The sequence below is a fragment of the Scyliorhinus canicula genome, chromosome 10 (genome assembly GCF_902713615.1).
Source record: "Scyliorhinus canicula chromosome 10, sScyCan1.1, whole genome shotgun sequence".
In the NCBI taxonomy this organism is placed as follows: Eukaryota; Metazoa; Chordata; class Chondrichthyes; order Carcharhiniformes; family Scyliorhinidae; genus Scyliorhinus; species Scyliorhinus canicula.
Genome location: NC_052155.1, coordinates 140,753,925 through 140,776,340, shown reverse-complemented (window position 1 = coordinate 140,776,340; position 22,416 = coordinate 140,753,925). Strand labels below are relative to the sequence as shown.

Genomic DNA, 22,416 nt, shown 5'->3' with positions numbered 1-22,416 from the left:
CCTTCGCCCCAAATGCTATATCTAACTGTTTCTTGGAAACATAGAATGTTTTGGCCTCAACTACTTTATGATAACGAATTCCACACGCTAACCACTCTCCAGGTGAAGACATTTCTCCTCATGTCTGTCCTAAATGGTCTTCTCCGTATCCTTAGACTGTACTGGACACCCCCACCATCAGGAACATCCTTCTAGTCTATCCTGTCTAGTCATGTTACAATTTTATAGGCTTCTAGGAGATTCCCCCCCTCATTCTTCTGAACTCCAGCGAACATAATCCTAAACGACTCAATCTCTCCTCATACATCAGTCCTGGCATCCCAGGAATCAGTCTGGTAAACCTTCGCTGCACTCCCCCTAGAGCAAGAACATCTTTCCTCGGATAAGGATACCGAAACTGCACACAATATTCCAGGTGTATGGCCTCATCATGGCCCTGTATATTTGCAGCATTCCTCGAATCCTCTTGCTATCGTGCCGACTGAAGCATCATGGGTCTACATCTAACATAAAGTCTTAAAGAATCTAATTTTAAATTGCTTTCTGTACTACGTTAATTCAGTTCGCAGACAGATGGCCCCCTGTAAGCTGATTACATTGTGTTGAGTTTAATTAATTTCCTGACGAGATCAATTCAGTTTGTATGGTCACACACAAACCATTGTTTAAACAGTACCATCGGAGCCAGTGAGGTCAATCGATTAGCACGGCCTTTGTATTGCTCATGTATATTCACCTCTGTAGAATGACTGTAATAGACATTGGCGTCATCTGATTTTCCACCCCCCCCCCCCCCCCCCCCCCCCCACTTTGTATCGGAATGGTACCTTTATCTCTGCCAACTGAAAGGCTCAGCAATGATCAATGTATCACCTGTGGGAGAGGGTCGGGTTCTTTTGTGTATAAAGATCTCTACGTCCCTCATGTTCTTCAGAATGTGCCTGCTGCGACCCTCGATTCCAGCGGCCTCTCTCTTTGTTGCAAGTAAAATTATTTAACCTTTAACTGTGTTGTTATCTGTTACATTTCTTTCAGTCTAAAAGTCTTACTCGGATGTTAAAGATTTCAACAGTAATTTGGAGGTTCCACCGAGATCACTTATTCTGACCCCAGAAGGAGCGGACAAAAGTGCTTAGTGGATGGCTGAGGGGAAAAACCTAAGTGGCCACAAGTATAATTTTATACTGTGGGATTTTCCCAGCGGTTGCCTAGGTCAAGAACATTCTGCTCCCGCTGGCCCAGATACTGCGATCAGCAAGGCTTTGTACTCCAGGACCCGGTTACTCTTAAAAAACAAAAAACATTTTCTCTTGCGATTAATAAGCAGGGTTTTTGAAAACACAGGTCCTGAAAGTAACTCGACAGTTAAAAAAAAGTAAAAGGTTTTGTTCGGACCAGCCTACACGTCGAGGACGTGAAAGAGAGAAACATTTTAAAGGTAAAAGGCCTCTGCCACGGGGCAACCTTGCGTACTGCAACACGTGTTGGGAACACATTCAAAGTTGGCAGTATTTGTACTGAGGGTTGTCGGGACACCCAAGAAGGATTCGGCCATACGGTTTAGATAAGTTAGAGTTCTACAAGTAAGGACTCGATCTAAGTGGCAAATAACGTAGATCGAGAATTTATTGTATAATTAGTTTAAAGTATTAAGTATTTGTAAGTTGTATGTCTGTTTAAGAACTGTTGTAACTCGTGTAAACTGAAACAACCTGGACTAAGGGATAGTGATACCAGAATTTAAATTACCTATGAAACACCACCAAAGGGCACACCAGCCTCTTTCATACTCCAGAATTGTGGCTAGTCATCTGTAGGCCATTAAAAAAATTGAGTAAAATGGCGGTGGGGGGGGGGGGGGGGGGGGGGGGGGGGGAAGAGGAGGAGAGAGAGAGAGAGAGAGAGAAAATAGGCCATTCCCGCCTGACGGGTCATTTAACTTAGAAAGAAATTCATGCCTATAAGAATGCCTGATAGGTAGGGACCCAGGGCATAAAGGAAACAAAAAGGTAAATTGGACAGCATTTGGGGATTAGAAGAGAGAGGCAGAAAGAGGCAGAGAAAAGGGTGTAGAAGCCAGCCATAAGGCAACCCCGAATAAGGACAAAGAGGGACACAAAATACCAGGACAGATGGATCATGACGAGCCACTGCTTCGCAATGGTCAGTAGCGATGAGCAAGAAATGCAAACAATGTGGTTAGAAGTCCCACCACCATATATGCCGCCCCTGCTCCAAACTGCGCTAACTCCCCGTCGTTAAGGAAAGCCTCCCAGTGTTACCACTATCACCCCTATCCTCGTCCGACAATGCTAGCTTACTAACAACTACGACAATGCTAGAAGGCAGGCAACCATTACCATCCAGCACCACGAGGTTGGATACACAGTATGGACTGCAATTGCCTTTACGGTATTTTCCCGCTGGCCCAGATGGCCAACCAATGCCCGCGAAAGACCATGGACAAATGCAGAGTTGAGGCTTATGGTTGAGGAAATGTGAAACCCTGAAACTGAGTTAGAAAAAGCACTGGACCAGCTTAAAACCATTGTTCTCTGCCATCAACCTAGCATTTTAGATGGAGAAATACTTATTAAGGTTTGGCTGAAAGACCGGTTCAAAGATTTTGAAATCAAATTCCTAGGTTTTAAAACCCATCGAGGAGCCCAAACGCAGGACCAACCACGAGGCTGTTAACTTTTAGACAGATTGCTATAAGGCCCTCCACAAAACCTTCCCCAAAAAGACAAATTGGTCCAAAATAACGGAGACTACATAGAGAAAGGACGAAAACGTCCAGGATTGTGCCCAAAGGGTCAAGGGACTCATGGAACAATACTCTGGGCTAACTAAACCCGCATCAGAAGGACCCACTATTATTGCCATCGTCAATGGTCTGCAACATGATTTAGGATCTGCCCTTAAATTAATCTGCTTGGTCGGAAGGCAAGAATCTCTAACTAAAATAGTTTCCATGCTCCGAGACTTAGAAGAAAGGAGTAGAGAGTCTGAGAATAAGAATACAGTCCTGTTTGAAGAAACTACTGGACTATTGGAAAAGGAAACGGGAGAATACGCCCAGGTTCCCCAAAACCCACACCACCAACCACAAAGTGGTCGAGGGTGATTTAAACAGGAGAGGATTCGGAGATGACAGGGGACCACGTGGGACACAGACAGACACAAAGGGCTGCCACACCCGTGGCCAACGGGGTCACTGGGACAGGGAATGCCCGTAGACAAGCCACGAGAGTTGTCACAACTGTGGACATCTGGGCCATTGGCCGAAGGACTGTCCCCAATTAAAAACGCCATTACCAACAGAATGGGAACCAGCACAATGGAAGAGGCCGTGGGAGGGGTGGGCACATACTAGGCAGCCCGCAGGCCAATTATTCGGTCCCAGATCCCTGGGGCAGGGAGGGTCATCAGGATTGACAACGAGAACTGCCCCTGGTGTCTATAGATCCATATGACGAGCCCACGTTAATGATTAAGGTGAATAGTGAGGAAATTCCTTTTTTTGGTAGATACCGGGGCCACTTTTTCCATGCTAAGCAATGAACATTCAGTGGGAAAAGATTGCTCAAACAACTACCTAACAGTTACCAGAGTGTCAGGCACACCACAACGCATACCACTTTCAGCCCTACTTCGCGTTGAGGTTAACAGCCAAAATGAGGAACAGACATTCCTATTATCTAAAGAGGCCCTAGTTAATCTATATAGCAGAGATCTCTTGTGCAAAGTGAACGCTACCATTATATGCTCAGCAGAAGGAATAGAGATTCAAGTCCCAGCCAACCGCTGTGGCGCTTACCCCCTTCACCACAATGATCACCCTATTTTGTACGCCTGGGGGAACTTCGAGCTTCTGTTAAAAGAAATTGTGCCGCGACTTTGCATCCCCGTACAACCATCAAGCGACAATGGGTCACAATTCACAGGAATTATTATACGAGAAAGGTGTAAAGCTCTACAAATTAAGCAGCACTTTCACTGCAGCTACCATTCAACATCAGCCGGAGTGGTGGAACGATACAATGGAGTTTTAAAAAATAAGCTAGCAAAGCTGTGCGATGAAACTGGACTAAAATGGGTAGAACTATTACCTTTGGCACTAATGGTAATAAGATCAGCAACCAACAGGGCAACAGGACTATCGCTCCATGAGATTGTTATGGGGAGACCTCAGAGACTACCTTTCTCAGCACCGTGCACAGCAAAGCAAATGGACATTCACAAGATGGATGAAAGTATGTTGGAACTACTGTCTTGCCCTAACAAAAAGCATTTCTAGATTTCATTCGCAGTGCAAGGAAGCCCAGGTGGATCCAGCAGAGGGAAAGTGCCATAACCCCGAAACAGGAGACTTTGTCTATATCAAGGCTTTCAAGAGGAAGACCAACCTACACCGAAGGTTTGAGGGTCCATTCCTGATTCTACTGACGACCAACACGGCAGTGAAGGTTAAGGAGCGACAGACATGGATACACGCATCGCACTGCAAAAGAGCCCCCGACTCGGAAACTGGGGGACAGGATTGACAATGCTGGCAATTTTCTGCCTAATGGGACTAACTGGGACAACTACTGGACTGCATATGAACACTTTCCTTTACGTCATATGCGTACGCAAGAGGAGCCAACCTATTCAACTGTTGCAAGTGGGCAACACGGTAGCACAAGTGGGTAGCACTGTGGCTTCACAGCGCCAGGGTCCCAGGTTCGATTACCTGCGGGGTCACTGTCTGTGTGGAGTCTGCACGTTCTCCCCGTGTCTGCGTGGGTTTCCTCCGGGTGCTCTGGTTTCCTCCCACAGTCCAAAGACGTGCAGGTTAGGTGGATTGGCCATGATAAATTGCCTTTAGTGGCCAAAAAGGTTAGGAGGGGTTATTGGGATAGGGTGGAAGTGAGGGCTTAAGTGGGTCGGTGCAGACTCGATGGGCCGAATGGCCTCCTTCTGCACTGTATGTTCTATGTTCTGTTGGGTCTGTACCCATGTGCCCATACACAGTAAAGGGGGAATACCACCAAGACCTATCCCTTTAAGCACCTCACAAACTAGGGAGTGGTACCTATTCCAAAATGGCTCCCGCAGAAAGGGGCCTCTAAAAATGGGAATAGCTACAGTACTGATAGTGAGGGGTACGATGACCTGGGGGTCTGCAGGGTACCCGATGGCAGCCTTCAGCCTAAGTACAACACATCTCATAGGCCGCTCCTCCTCCTCCTCACTAATATCACTGGGCAAGGGGCCCCCAAGGGCAGCATATGCCTATTCAGGAGTCTGACTGGTGGGGAAGAAATAGGTAATAGCTCCTGCACACGCTCTTTCAACGTCTCCCAGAGCTCCTACTTCTCACTCCTTGAAGGACTGAAGAACATGACAGGGAAAGGTAACTTTGCTGTTAGCCTACAAGTAGAAGGGATAGTCCACTATATGTCATATAATGGGACATACTTTATCTGCGGGTACAGGGCCTACCCTTGGTTAACTATCAACTGGTCAGGATCACGTTATTTAGGATTCGTGGTGCCCTATATCTATCACTCACCCTCACTTCCAAGGAAGCTTGCGCATTCCCGAGGCAGGAGACCATCACAGAAACAGGGCGTTTCTTTGCTATTTTGTTCCCAGGAAAACTAGCCCGGGAATCAATAACGTGGCAGCAGCTTCAGAGGTGATAGCAAATAGCACTGCAGGGGCACTGGACGAAATCACGGGCGAAATGGCTGCCACACTAACGATGGCCCTACAAAATGGGATGGCCAGAGATCTCCCGCGAGCAGGAAAAGGAGGAACGTCCGCCCTAATAGGGTCAGAATACTGCACATATGTACCAGACGCCTCAGAAAATATTACACACCTAGCTGCCCACATCAGGAAGGAGGCAGCCAAAATATATAACGGGCCTCCACCGGGAGGTTGGGACAATTGGCTGGAAGATTTGTTAGGAGGCTTGGCAAGCCCATATTGCAAGGCATTACCCTAATAGTGGGGCTAGGCGTTTGCATCTCTGCTTCCTTGGATTCGCCATAAAGAGTTGCTGCCACATGGCAACCAAGAGCATAGATCCCCTGCCCACCATAATGGCCCTAACTGCTGAAATACCCCTGAAGACCTGTACCTAACTGAACTGAAAAGGGTGATACCAGAATAATGTTGTCATGAATATATGACAAAAGGAGGGAATGTGGAAACTTATACTTGACCGTCTGAAGCATCATGGGATACATGACATAAAGTCTGAAAGAATCTCATTTTAAATTGCTTTCGGTACCTCATTAATTCAGTTCGCAGACAGATGGCCCCCTGTAACGTGATTACATGTCGAGTTTAATCGATCTCCTGACGTGATCAATTCAGTTTGTATGGTCACACACATACACACACCATTGTTTAAACAGTACCATTGGCACCAGTGACGTCAATCGATTAGCACGGCCTTTGTATTGCTCATGTATATTCACCTCTGTAGAATGACTGTATTAGACATTGACGTCATCTGATCACCCCCCCCCCCCCCCCCCCCCCCCCCCCCCATATATCGGAATGGTACCTTATCTCTGCCAACTGAAAGGCTCAGCAATTATCAATGTATCACCTGTGGGGGAGGGTCGGGTTCTTTTGTGTATAAAGATCTCTATGTCCCTCATGTTCTTTAGAATGTGCCTGCTGCGACCCTTGATTCCAGCGGCCTCTCTCCTTGTTGCAAGTAAAATCATTTAACGTTTAACTGTGTTATTATCGGTTACACTTCTTTCAGTCTAAAAGTCTTACTCAGATGTAAAGATTTTGACACTATGAAGGCCAACACACCATTAGCCTTCTTTACCGCCTGTTGCACCTGCATGTGACACCCAGGTCTTGTTGTACGTTCCCCTCCTAATTTATAGCCATTCAGATAATAGCCCTTCCCTCCCGTTTTTGTACTACATTTATCCAAATTATACTGCACCTGCTATTCACTGTTCACTCACTCAACTTGTCCAAATCATACTGAAGGATCTCTGCATCCTCCTCACCACTCACCCTCCCACCCACCTTGGTGTCATCTGCAAATTTTGGAGTTATTACATTTCGTTCCATCATCTAAATTAATATATATTGTGAATAGTGGGCATCCCAGCACCGATCCCAGTGGTACCCCACTAGTCACTAAAAAGACCAGTTAATTCCTACTGTCTGCCAGCCATTTACAACATGTCATGTCAACATTTGAATGGTCTTAATTGATATTCACACAACTATTCTCTTTGTAGACTGGGGAGAAATTGGGTAGATCAACTAAAGAAAGAGGTTAATGTAGAATGCTATATACTGGTTCTGATGACCAGAGTGTTGTCACAAAGAGATATTGAATGGAAAATATAACTTTTTTCTTATAACTAGATACAGTTTACTTGCTTGATCCTCCTATTCCATCTCACCATCAGCACTGACTTCAGCACCTTAATCAGCTGATTTTGCAGGAACTTCCGAGTATGGTTTTGTAGGTAACCATATAGTGCAAGGTATGAAATGTATGGGCCTTCATCAAATTCCCAGTCAATGCAGATTAGAAGACTAGTGCCAGATTACATTATTCTAATTTAAAATGCCAGTTATTAACAACAAAGGTATTTAGCACCTAAATAACTCACCTGACTAGCTGAAAAGTAAAATGAAAGAGTCAAGTGCTGTAACTTGAACTAGACAGTATAAAAGAATTGGAAGGCAAAACACTTATTACACTGTTATGGTCAGCACGGTAGCACACAGTGGATAGCACTGTGGCTTCACAGCGCCAGGGTCCCAGGTTCGATTCCCCGCTGGCAACTGTCTGTGTGGAGTCTGCAGGTTCTCAGTGTCTGTGTGAGTTTCCTCTGGGTGCTCCGGTTTCCTCCCATAAATCCTGAAAGATGTGCTGTTAGGTAATTTGGATATTCTGAATTCTCCCTCTGTGTACCCGAACGGGCGCTGGAATGTGGCGACTAGGGGATTTTCACAGTAACTTCATTGCCAGTGTTAATGTAAGCCTACGTTGTGACAATAATAAAGATATGAGCAGATAATGCTGGTCAGGCAGCATTGGGTAGCTGTGGAGAGGAGAACTATTCGAGTCCAATTTACTCAAGAGTTTTGGGGGGGGGGGGGTGGGTGGGGGGGGGGGGGGGGGGGGAGGCGCAAAGAGACCAGGAATAAGGGGCGACATTCTCCCATACCCGGCGTGGCGGGGGTCCTGGCATAGCGAGTGGCGTCAACCACTCCGACGTCGGGCCTCCCCAAAGGTGCGGAATTCTCCGTACCTTTAGGGCTAGGCCCACGCTGGAGTGGCTCCCGCTCTGACGACTGGCGCCAAAACTGCCGCCAACGGCCTTTGGCGCCATGCCGCCCGCGTCGGGACTGGCCGAAAGGCCTTCGCCGGTCGGCGTGAGTCCGCGCATGTGCCGGAGCGTCAGCGGCCGCTGACGTCACCACCGGCGCATGCATGGTGGCGGGGGGTCTCTTCCGCCTCCGCCATGGTGGAGGCCGTGGCAGCAGCGGAAGAAAAGAGTGCCCCCACGGCACTGACCCCGCCCGCCGATCGGTGGGCCACGATTCCGGGCCAGGCCACCGTGGGGGCACCCCCCCGGGGTCCGATCGCCCCGCGTTCGGGTTTGGTCATCTTGCTATAGAAAAGATGTTATTAAATTGGAGAGAGTGCAGAAGACATTTCAAGGATGTTGCCAGGACTCAAGAGACTGAGTTATAGGGAGAGATTGGACAGGCTCGGATTTTTTTCTCTGGAGCGTAATACACCTATAGATCATGAGGGGCCATGGGTAGGGTGAATGCACTTAAGTCTTTTCCCAGGGTTGGGGATCGAGAACGACAGGACATAGTTTAAGTTAAGAGGAGCAACTTTTTTTCGGTACATTATGGTGGAAAGAGCTGCCGGAGGAAGTGGTTGAGGCAAGGACATTGACAACATTTAAAAGGAATTTGGACAGATAAATGGATAGGAAAGGTTTAGAGGGATATGGTCCAAATGCAGGCCAAATGGGGTTAGCTTAGATGGGCTTTATTGTTGCCATGGACCAGGTTTGGGTCTGTTTCCATGCCCTAGATTCTATGAAGCGTATGTATATTGTAATTCTCCAGTCCTCTGGCCCAACTAAGGAAGATTGGAAATCATGGCCAATGTCTTCACAATTCCCACTCTCACTTCCCTCAGTATCCTTGGATTTATCTCATCTGGTCCTGCTGCCTTAACAATTTTTAAGTGGAGAGAGCATATCCTATACTACTTCTTCATCGATTTTACACCTTCAAGTGTCTGGATTACCTCTTTCACCATGACCTGAGTATCATTTTCTTACTTGGCACAGATGTTGATTCCTGGTTAATTTGCTGTCAGTCTAGATTCAATAAAATCTGAGATGGATTTGCAGGTATCATATCATTTAAATAATAACTAACTTGCAAGGCTGACTCAATCCATAGGACCTCAGGACACACACACTGTCTTCTGAGAGCCCAGAATAAAGAGAGAGTGATACAAAGAAACTTCTGCTGATATATTCAAATCACAGTAAGATTCACATATAAGCTTCCCATTGGTCATTCTATACACCTCCTGACCTGGCCCTATATCCCAATTGGTCACTTTGCATTGTAACCCCAGCATCCTTTTCACCATGCTCAACCACGAGGCAAAGCTCCCCTCCATCCCTTTGTTCTCTGTCTGTGAACACAGTACCCTCAGGGTCCTGCGGTCCACCCCCTGCGTGTTCACTTCCTCACAGACAGATGCAAAGTATTTCTTTAGTACCTCAGACAGACCCCCAGCCTCCATGTGTAAATCCCCTCTATGGTCCCTATTCGATCCCGCTCCTCCTCTTCCCACCGTTTTACTATTTATAAGCCTGTGAACACAATCAAACTTAAGGATTTCACTTTGCAAAAAAGGAAATGAATCCTATTATGGTGTTTGAAACCTGTTTTGAAAGCATTTGACATTAAACACAATCCCATCCATATGTTCCATACTAAAGGTTATAAAAAAACTGTTCTATGCTGCATTTTAGTGAACCAATGATATACATTTGCAGTTAACAGCATTCTATCATGCAGCTGCAGTCTATACATTCCTCACATTTAAACAATACCCATTTACTTCAAATAATTCTAACAATAGAAAAAAATGATTACCGCAAGTGTACTGTCTCCCACATTAGATGATATAAGGCCATCAATTGCTCCATTTTCAGTATCACGGGCATGTAACCGCTGCATCCTGTTCTGGTGAATTTTTCGGCAAATCAGGACAGCAACAACAGACAAAACAATCAGCACTATCACTGGGCTAACGACAAAAATAATTAATGTCTCCACACTGTAGTCGATTGGTTCTCCTTTTGGTGCTGAAACAAAAAACAAAACAAAACTAGTGAATAATCCTCTTCATTCTGTCACAGTATGCAGGTAGCGTTAATATTTTCTTAAAAGAAAGACAATTTCAAAGAGCAGACATACATCCACATACATATAAAAGAGGAGATAAGTTTCATGTTTCAATAGCACTATAGAGAAGTTCCAAGAGAGGCTGGCAGCAAATGAGGACATGTTAGAAGTAACTGCAATCATGGGTGCAGGAAAACGAATGAGCAAGGATGAAGGAACTTACTCGGTTATTTCAGGGTTAAGAGCCAACCACATTGCTGTGGGTTTGGAGTCACAAACAACCAGCCTGGGTCAGGACAACAGATTGCCTCCCCGAATGGACATCAGTGAAGGTTTTTTATGACAATCAATAAGATAGTTTCGTGGCCACCATTACAGAGACTAGCTTTCAATTCTAGATTCATTCACTCATTTAAGTTACACCAGCTGCCATGGTGAAATTTAAAGCTGCATAGCCCCATAGCATTCACTTTGGCCTCTGGAACACGAGTCCAGTGTAGCCATCCCAAATTGTCACCTGCAAAGGACCATGGGAATTGTAGTCAGCTTGAACACAGCCTCTGGTATCTGTGCAAAGAAGCCAGACCTGACTGAAACTTGTATCCATTAAGAGGCACTATTTCCCCAGGACAATAGAGTTTGAATCAAGGACTTACAACAGTAGCAGACTAACCGGCACCACTTCCCCTTATTTGGAAAGGCCTACATGCCTGGAACAATGATAGCTAGACCCGCCCAAGCCACTGAGGTGTCCGCAATTGGCCAGGGTCAATGAGGGTGATCGCAACCCTATTGATCTTATTGGATCTGGAGATAGGACCGCCCAAAGGGCATGAAAGAGAAGAAGGATAAGAAGCCCTGCACACTAGGGATCGGCCTCTTTTGGACCGGCGTGTGTGCGACCCATTGCAGCTTATCAACCAGCCAAGTTCAAGGACCCGCGATCGCTACCTAATGGACGAGCCCAGCCGAGACGAACCTGACGACTTCCAATCCGACCCACGTGGACACAGATAAAGGCCTATTTCCCGCACAGAGCCGGTCACTCCAAAGTTAAATAAAGGTCATCTAGTTATTAGGTTTAGTTTAGTGCGTAGCCACGTGAATCATTTGCATATAAACAAGTGTGTTTGTTAATAAACTGTCTTTTCGACTAATATACTGGTTGTGTGATCATTCGGTCAATATGAGAAATAGTTTGTGGTTCACATCAAATATAAAAGTCAACACCAGTGACATTACTATTACGCCACCGTACTACTGTGAACCCAAATGTAATTAGCAGTGCTCAAAGTTCATCCAGACCATACTAACATACATGATTCATGGACCAGCATTTGAATCATCAATTCAGACCGTATTATGAAGCTGAATTCAATTGAGCATCGCACATTTTAATAAAGAAAAATACTGTAGATACTGGGAATCTGAAATACAAACAGCAAGCGCTGGATAAACTCAGTGGGTCCGACAACACCCGTGGAAAGAGAAAACAGTTAAAATTAATAAGAATCATAATAATAATCTTTATTGTCACAAATAGGCTTACATTAACACTGGAATGGGCGAGCCAGCGACGCTCACCTCTGTACATGATTAAAAATTTTGATCATGGCTGATCTGCACCTCATCTCCATTTAACTGCCTTTCTTGATACAAATCTGCCAAAATGAAACCTCTGAATGAACCATACTTTAAATAATTCACCAGTTTTCTCACAACATAATCACATAACCCTGCTTCTACTACTTCCCATGCCCACATAGTTACCAAACTCTGTTAAACCTAAATTGTGCACTTTCTTCTTCCAAGCTGAAGTTCTTCATCCACTGGTTCTGAATTTACTGATCTGTTAGGCCTACTCTGTAATAAACTACAACAAATTTCTTGATCAGAAAGAATAATTCCGAACCTAGCAGTACCTTTTCCATTCTTCGATTGAAGACATCTTGAACACACTACTAGAGTATGCCAGAGAATGAAGAATTGGCTTAACTTGAAGAATATTGCTTTGGGCTATAAGACAGATTTTATAATTTTCTAGTGAGGTTAAAAATATGCTCACACAAAAGTGTCCTGGTAAATCTCTCTGCACCCTCTCCAAAGCAGCCACATCCTTCCTATATGAGGCGACCAGAACTGGAAACAATATTCCAAGTGTGGTCACACCAGGGTTTTATAAGCTGCAGCAAAAACCTTGCGGCTCTTAAACTCAATTCCGTTAATGAAAGCCAATACAGGGCAGCACGGTGGTGGCAGTGGGTAGCACTGTCAGTCTCAAGGCAACGAGGGTCCCAGGTTCAATCCCGGCTCTGGGTCACTGCCGTATGGAGTTTGCACATTCTCCCCAGTGTTTGCGTGGGTTTCGCCCCCACCAACCCAAAGATGGGCAAGTAGGTGGATTGAACACGCTAAATTGCCCCTTAATTGTAAAAATGAATTGGGTACTCTAAATTTATAAAAAAGAATGAAAGCCAATACACCATATGCCTTCCTTAACAACCCTATCAACCTGGGTGGCAACTTTGAGGGATTTATGTACGTGGACACCAAGATCACCAACGGCACAGCAATCTCCTCCCTTGCTTCCCGTAGAAACCGTGGGTATATCCCGTCTGGCCCAGGGGACTTAGCTATACTGCCGATTTTCAAAATTCGAGCACATCCTCCTCAATATCAAACCTGTTCGAGCCTATTAACCAGGTTCATGCTGTTCTCACGAGCAAGAAAGGTCCCTCTCTCGTGACTACTGAAGCAAAATATTCCTTTAAGGCCTCCCCTACCTCCTCAGACTCGAGGCACAAGTTCCCTCCACTATCCTGATCGGCCTACTCTCACTCTGATCATCCTCTTATTTCTCACATAAGTGTAGAAGCCTTGGGGTTTTCCCTAATCCCTTCCTGCAAAGTCTTTGTATGCCCCCTTCTAGCTCTCCTTCGTCCACTTTTTAAGTTCCTCGCCTGGTTACCTTGTAACCCTCTAGAGCTGTGCCAGATCCTTGCTTCCTCAACCATACACAAGCTTCCTTCTTCCTCTTGACTAGAAGTTCTATTTCTCTGGTCATCCAAGGCTCCTTCAGCTTTACCATTCCTTCCTTGTCTCAGTGGGAAAAACTATCCAGCACTCGCAGCAAGCGCTCTTTAAAGCCCTACATTACTGTTGTGCATTTCCTGGAGAACAACTGTTCCCACTTTATGCTCCTCAGCTCCCTGTCTAATAGCAGTATAATTTCCCCTCCCCCAATTAAATATCTTCCCATACTGTCTGTCCCTATCCCTCTCCCAATGCTATGGTAAAGGTCGAGGAGGTGTAGTCACTGTCACCAAAATGCTCTCCAACCGAGACATCTGACACCTGGCCTGGTTCGTTGCCAAACACCAAATCCAATATGGCCTTCCCCCTAGTCGGCCTATCTACATATTGAGTCAGGAATCCTTCCTGGACACACCTGACAAAATCTGCTCCATCCAAACCATTTGCACTAAGGAGTTCCAGTCAATATTAGGGAAGCTGAAGTTACCCATGACAACTGTTACTTCTGCAGCTCTCCAAGATCTGCGGCCCAACCTTGCGGGGTCAGAAACTGACTTCCACCCATACTGACTCAGTAGACAAACCCTCCTTGACTACCTCCTTTTCTGAAGCTGTGATGCACTCCCTAATTAACAGTGCCACCCCCCTCCTCTTTTACCTCCCCTCCCTATTTTTCTTAAAACATCTAAATCCTGGAACATCTAACAACCATTCCTGCCCCTGTTAAATCCATGTCTCCGCAATGGCCACAACATCGTAGTTCCAAGTACTGATCCATGCTCTAAGTTCACCTCCCTTATTCCTGACACTCCTTGCATTGTAACAGACACACTTTACACCCATTCCACTGAGTGCAAACTTTGCCCTATCAACTATCTATCCTTCCTCACAGCCTCGCTGCATACTATTTCTGCCTGTTCAACAGCTACCCTAGTCTCTGATCCATAGCTCTGGTTCCACCCCACTGCCAAACTAGCTTAAACCCTTCCGAAGAGCTCTAGCGAACCTCCCACCCAGGATATTGGTGCCCCTCGAGTTTTGGTGCAACCCATCCTTCCTGTACAGGTCCCACTTCCCCAGAAGGTATCCCCAATGATCCACATATCTGAAGCCTTCCCTCCTGCACCAGTCCTGTAGCCACGTGTTCAGCTGCACTCAGCTCTCGTTCCTTGCCTCACTAGCACGTGGCACAGTAAAAATCCTGAGATCACTACTCTGCTTGTCTGTTCTTGAGCTTCCTACCTAACTTCCTAAAATCACTTCTTTTAGATCCTCATCCCTTTTTTTTAGCTATGTCATTGGTGCCCTATGCGCACCAGACCAACGACTGCTGGTTGCTCCCCCATGAAGAAATCCTGTCGACTCGATACAGAGATATCCCCGACCCTGGCACCCGGGAAGCAAAACATATCTTTTGGGCAATCTCGTTCGCGACCACAGAATCCCTATCCGTTCCCTAACCATCGAGTCTTCTATCAATACTGCTTTTCAATGCTTCCCCCCCCCCCCCCCCCTCCCCTTACCTTCTGGTCACAGAGCCAGGCTCAAGTGCCAGAGACCTGGCCAAGAGGGCCCTTCCCTCGGTAGGCTGTCTCCCCCAACCGCATCCAAAAAGGTATACTGTTTTGAAGGGGAATGGCCACAGGGGATCCCTGCACTTCTGCCGTCTCCTTTCCTTCCCCTGACTGTAACCCAGCTACTCTTGTCCTGCACGTTGGGTGTGGCTACCTCCCTGTAACGCCTCTCTACCATCCCCTCTGCCTCCTGGATGATCCGAAGTTCATCCAGCTCCAGTTCCCTAATGCGGTCTCCGAGGAGCTGGAGTTGGGTGCACTTCCCGCAGGTGTAGTCAGTGGGGACAGTAGTGGTGTCCCTCACCACCCACATCCTACAGGAGGAGCATGAAAACTGCCCTAGCCTCCATTCCCTCTGATCTGAATTTGAAAGGAAAAAAAATAAAATAAAAGATTTAAAGATTAAACACCTGTTAGGCACTTAAAAATATAGATATATATATTTACTGCTGCTCCTCTCTCAAGTGAACCCTCTAATTTAGATTGGATTTGTTTATTGTTAGGTGTACCGAGGTACAGTGAAAAGTATGTTTCTGCGAGCAGCTCAACTTATTGGCGATTCAGCTGGAATAATACAAAAAAAATCCCAAAAAACAAAAACAACTCTGACCTTACCCGAATGTAGCTAAGATTCTGCCCTGTGAACCAGCTGGAACTCCACCCTCCGACTCTGCTCCCAGTCAGCTGTACTCTTTGTAAACTCCCAGCTCCCCTCACACTCTGAGGAGATGTAGGAAATGAAAGGAGCACCCTTGCTCACTCCTCACCAAACTCCCTCAGTCACCAAACTCCCACTTTAGCACTCTAATGCAGCCCAAAAGTCAGCACTCCAGTGCAAACAAAGTCAGCACTGTAGATTGTCCACTTTTATACTGTATTGACTCTAGCCTCTGAAAACTGGCTTAATCAATTAACTAATTAACAAAGCTGCAGTTGCAAGTAGAGCCCTAAACTCTGTTTAAAGCTGGTTTAAACTCACCTTCTTCAACCCCAAACAGCAACTTAAGGTAATTTACTAAATAAATGAAAGACAAGACTTTCGATCGAAATGAACCCTTAATATCCCTCAGACACCGAACTCCTACTTTAGCACTCTAATGCAGCCCAAAAGTAGGCACTCCAGTTGAACATGCTGTTGAACGTCAAAGGGAGATGCTTAGATTTTCTGGACCCTTACAATGCAGGAGGAGGCCCTTCGGCCCATCAAGTCTGCACCGACCCTCTGAAGGAGTACCCTACCTAGGCCCGCTCCCCCCGCCCTATCCTCTAACCCCATCTAACCTGCACATCTTTGGATCCTAAAGCGCAATTTGGCATGGCCAATTCACCTAACCTGCACATCTTTGGACTGTGGGAGGAAACCGGAGCATCCAAAGGAAACCCAGGGATATGGGGCAATTTGCAAATGCCACAGAGGTGGTTACTCAAGGTCAGAATGAACCCAGATCCCTGAGTATTGTCTGTATTTTTGGTCTCCTCCATTGAAGGTAGTTCAGAAAAAGGTTCACCAGGTTGATTTCTGGGACGAAAGGGATGTCTTATGATGGAAGGTTTCTAAAAAATAAATTTGGAGTCTCCAATTCTTTAATCCCCAATTAAGGGGCAATTTAGCATGGCCAATCCACCTACCCCGCACATCTTTGGGTTGTAGGGGTGAGGACCCACGTAGTTACGTGGAGAATGTGCAAACTCCACATGGACAGTGACTCGGGATCGAACCTGGTACTTGGTACCGTGAGGCTAACCACTGCGACCCCGTGCTGCCTGTTATGATGGAAGGTTGTGCAGGGTTGGCCTATACCAGTGTTCTTCAAAGTCGGGGGTGCGACCCCCGGTGGGTCGCGGGCGGGTGTCGGAGCTGTTGTCCGCGGCGCTCCCTATCACGCAAATCCCCGCGCAGTAGCTGGTTTTTCATACGTTGGCTGCAAGCGGCCGCGAACATGTTTTAAAAAAAAATTTGGCCATATTGCGCATGTGCGCACGATGATCGGCACGCATGCCAGTACGGCCGCTATGTTTTTAAACGGTTGCAGCTTTTTGTTTTACAAGTTCTGTAGTGGTTTTATTCATTTATTCATTCATGTTATTCATTTGATTTTATTTTTTTCATTTATTTTATTTGTTTTACAAGTTCGGGGTGTTTTATTCCATTTTTTTAACTAATTTTATTTTTTTATACAGGTTTAGGGGCGGGGGTTTACTTTATAAAACTTTACAGGAAAAATATTCAGAACTTTGTACAGATGGAGACTCCATACTTCAGACACAGGAAGGCATCACCTTCATCCAACAGGTTCCATGGAGGAGCGTGTGCGAGGGCCAAAGGGTCTCAAAACCATTTCTTCCATTTTTGGCAGCAGCAAACAAGGTAAGAGAAATGGTGGGTCGCACCGGGTCGGTCGGCGTGGGTCACGCAGGTTGGCTGGTTGCTAAAAATGGGTCCCCGGAAAAAAAGTTTGAAGAACACTGGCCTATATTCATTGACGTTTAGAAGAATATGCGGTGATCTTATTGAAATATATAAAATTCTGAGCAAGCTTGATAGGGTAGATGTTGAGAAAATGGCTTCCCCTTTGGTGGAATCTCGAATGAAGGGCCACAGTTCAAAAAATGGAGTTTGCCCGTTTAAAATGGAGATGAGGAGGATTGTTGTCTCTCTCAAAGGTCATTATCTTTGGAATTCTCTACACCAGAAAGAAGTGGAGACTGGGGTCATTGATATTGATCTAAAAGGGAAGTCGAGGGTTAAAGGAGGGCAGAAAGTCGAGCAAGGTTATAAGGTTATAAGAGATAGGGTTTATAATCATCTTGAAAAGAACAAGTTGATTAGCGATACTCAACACGGTTATGTGAAGGGTAGGTCATGCCTCACAGACCTTATTGAGTTTTTTTGAGAAGGTGACCAAACAGGTGGATGAGGGTAAAGCATTTGATGTGGTGTATATGGATTTCAGTAAGGCGTTTGATAAGGTTCCCCACAGTAGGCTATTGCAGGAAATACGGAAGTATGGGATTGAAGGTGATTTAGCGGTTTGGATCAGTAATTGGCTAGCTGAAAGAAGACAGAGGGTGGTGGTTGATGGCAAATGTTCATCCTGGAGTTCAGTTACTAGTGGTGTACCACAAGTATCTGTTTTGGGGCCACTGCTGTTTGTCATTTTTATAAATGACCTGGAAGAGGGTGTAGAAGGATGGGTTAGTAAATTTGCAGATAACACAAAGGTTGGTGGAGTTGTGGATAGTGCAGAAGGATGTTATAGGTTACAGAGGGACATAGATAAGCTGCAGAGCTGGGCTGAGAGGTGGCAGATGGAGTTTAATGCGGAAAAGTGTGAGGTGGTTCACTTTGGAAGGAGTAACAGGAATGCAGAGTACTGGGCTAATGGCAAGATTCTTGGTAGTGTAGATGAACAGAGAGATCTCGGCATCCAGGTACAAAAACCCCTGAAAGTTGCCACCCAGGTTAATAGGGCTGTTAAGAAGGCATATGGTGTGCTAGCCTTTATCAGTAGTGGGATTGAGTTTCGGAGCCACGAGGTCATGCTGTAGCTGTACAAAACTCTGGTGCGGCCGCACCTGGAGTACTGCGTGCAGTTCTGGTCACCACATTATAGGAAGGATGTGGAAGCTTTGGAAAGGGGTTCAGAGGAGATTTACTAGGATGTTCCTGGTATCGAGGGAAGATCTTACGAGGAAAGGCTCAGGGACTTGAGGTTGTTTACGTTAGAGAGGAGATAGGCTGAGAGGTGACTTATATGAGACATATAAGATAGTCAGAGGGTATAGATAGGGTGGGACAGTGAGAGTCTTTTTCCTCGGATGGTGATAACCCAACACGAGGGGGCATAGCTTTCAAATTGAAGGGGTGGTAGATATAGGCCAGATGTCAGAGGCAGTTTCTTTACTCAGAGAGTAGTAGGGGTGTGGAACGCCCTGCCTGCCAATAGTAGTAGACGCACCAAATTTAAGGGCATTACAGGGTTCACTGTGCGGATAGACATATGGAGTAAAAATGGAATAGTGTCGGTGCAGATAAGGCTTCAGATGGTTCACGGGTCGGCGCAACATCGAGGGCCGAGGGCCCGAACTACGCTGTAATGTTCTATGTTCAACAGACGAAGTGGCCTGCGCCTATTACTTATGTTCTTATATGCTAATTTAATGCTAAGTGTCTCAGCATCATTCTCGTAATTCTGCATTTCCTCCAAGACCAACATTACTTTCCTAAGGTGTGGTGCCCAGAACGTCTCACAATACTCCTCAAGTGGTCTGATTAGTCCTTTGCAAATTATGAAAAAGATATGCACCACATTATCTGTTCAACTGCATCATTTTCTGAATTATTCCTCAGGGTCTGTGTGGCCTTCAACATATGTCTACTGTTACGTCCTTCTGTTGCACTCATGTAACTTTTAATACTTATCCAGATTATTTCCACAGATTTTATAACAGATTTTTAAAAAGTTTGTCTTTAAATTAATTCATCTTATTTAGCAATTATAATCAAATGACTGCCTGGTATATCTTTATTGTCTAGTGCCTGGTCCAACTTCCGAATAAGATTGCACCAAAAACATTGTATAACCCCATTATTTCCACAGATTTTATAACAGATTTTTAAAAAGTTTGTCTTTAAATTAATTCATCTTATTTAGCAATTATAATCAAATGACTGCCTGGTATATCTTTATTGTCTAGTGCCTGGTCCAACTTCCGAATAAGATTGCACCAAAAACATTGTATAACCCCAGGGGAAATTCAAGATAACCAGTATAACCTCGGCAAGATGGGGCAAAAACAGAATAGACTGGTTCCCATATCCTGGCAGCACTGCTGAAATTTCCACTGGAGGTTATAATCATAATCGCTTAATGTCACAAGTAGGCTTCAATGAAGTTACTGTGAAAAGCCCCTAGTGACAGAATATATAGCAGAAAAATAAACCATTCAGCCCAACTGTGTTCCTGTTCATATAATCCACACATACCTCCTCCCATGCTATTTATTCACCCAGACTTTCAGTATATCCCTTTCTTCTCATTTCCCTCATGTGCTTATCTATTTTCCTTTTGAAAGCACCTGAGTTATTTGCCTCAATTACTTCCTATAGTAGCGAGCTCCAGATAGAGTAAAGATATTTCTCATTTTCCCTGCAGGATTTATATTCTGTATTTTTGGCCTCTATCCAATTTTGGATTTCCTTATGTATTCTCCAGATTTATCCTGCCCAGTCGTTCATGAATTTGAAAATCTCTAGCAGGTCACCTTGAAGTCTTTTATAAAATCATAGAATCCCTACAGTGCAGAAGGAGGCCAGTCAGCCCATCAAGTCTGCACCAACCATTTGAAACACCATCGTACACAACCAAATCCCTGCCCTATCCGAGTAACCCCACCTAACCGTTGGACACCAAGGGCAATTTATCATGGCCAATCTACCTAACCTGCACATCTTTGGACTGTGGGAGGAAACCGGAGCACCCAGAGGAAACCCACGCAGACACGGGGAGAAAGTGCAAATTCCACAGACAGTCACCCGAGGTCGGAATCAAACCCAGGTCCCTGGTGCTGTGAGGCAGCAGTGCTAACCACTGTGCCACCATGACACTCCTAAAGAAAAAAGTCTCAGCCTATTCAATCTTACCTAATATTAATTCCATTTTATGAAACAATCATTGGAGCTCAGAGTTATGTAATCAACACTGCTGTTCAGCTTAGTACACTACTGCATCGGCTGCGAGGCAGTTCTACTTTTCGTTCAAAGTATTTCCACCAGTTTTAAAGAGATACAAACTACCTCTTGCAACATATCAACGGTTTGGAGTGGTCACCCGTGTCCCATTTCCTTAGATGAGGGCCAACCATTCAAGATTGGACTACACATATTGGCTCCCAGGCTGGAAAGTGGCAGCACAACTGAAACAGGTTTGCCCTCACAGTAGCTCATCATTGCAGCAGAGGAGTTTGCTGACATTTAAATAATGGGTCGTAATCTCCAATTGGACGCTCAATTAATCAAGGAGAACATATGCACTGTCGCTACAATAAAATTCATACATTCTTCCTCAACAATAAGGTGCGATTGTAATTCTGCAGTTCAAATCAGAGGTAGTAAAAAATGACATTGTGTGGCACAGTAGCACATTGGTTATCACTGTTGCTTCACAGCGCCAGGGACCCACACTCAATTCCAGGCTTGGTCTGTGCGGAGTCTGCACGTTCTCCCCGTGTCTGCATGGGTTTCCTCCGGGTGCCCCAGTTTCTTCCCACAAACTGTAAATTCTACGATTCTATAAGTCCCGAAAGACATGCTTGTTAGGGAATTGAATTCTCTCTCTGTGTACCCGAACAGGCATCAGAATGTGACGACTGGGGGATTTTCACAGTAGCTTCATTGCAGTGTTAATGTGTGACATAAAAGATTATTAGTATTATTATTTTAGAACTGCATCGATTATCAATTGTCAGTAAAACAGGCAGTGTAAAGATAAAAGACAGGATAAAAGCAAATTACTGCGGATGCTGGAATGTGAAACGAAAGAGAAAATGCTGGAAAAATCTCAGCAGGTCTGGCAGCATCTGTAGGGAGAGAAAAGAGCTAACGTTTCGAGTCCGATAACTCTTTGTCAAAGATAATAATTTCCATATTTTCATTAGGCTTTATATGTTTGACTGTTATCTTTCCTATTCAGGTGAGTTTACGTTAGCCAAATACAGGGAAATGAAGCAGCCATTCAAAAAAAAAAGGCAATAATGCATCAAGAAAAATGACCAGATACAAAGTAAGGGAAATGTGTTGTGCTTTACAGGTAATGCACCTGAGGAATAACAAGTAACAAATTCTTACTAGGCAATTCCCTGCCTGCTCTGTCAATGCCTTATAGGTATGGAGCAACCTTTCCTTAAAACACAACAGTAAATAAACTACTGCGCTGTTTGCCACAATATCACATTCAGCTACCATCTTTAAAACCTTACAAAAGTCTGAAAAAATCATATGAATTGGCTGCAACCGATTCCACACACATTCTCATTACTGTTCATTTAATTCATTAATCTAATGCTGGTTACTTGAAGGAGAAACCGCAAGTTTAAAAATGGCTTAAAAATCAGACAGTTAAAACTGACAAAATGTTTCTCAATTCAATACATTGGGCACCAAGAATGTGAATGTCACCAATTCTTTCTGGTAGCAGTTCAGAGAGTGAACCGTGAAACACTCCTCTGATTATTGCAGGTTGATGCAGGGTTTGAAATGTACTGAGTCATTGTATTGCAGTTAATTATTCAAAAAATATGTAATCCATGCAGGCCCACCAGCAAAAAATTCTGATTTCATCAGCCTAAGGCTGCAGCAGGAAGTAATGATGAGGCATAGTGA

General features: G+C 45.0%; 1 pseudogene; it reads right to left on the bottom strand.

Moving 5' to 3' along the window:
- Positions 1–22,416, bottom strand: part of LOC119972688 — a 94,807-nt pseudogene that overhangs the window by 38,565 nt on the left and 33,826 nt on the right.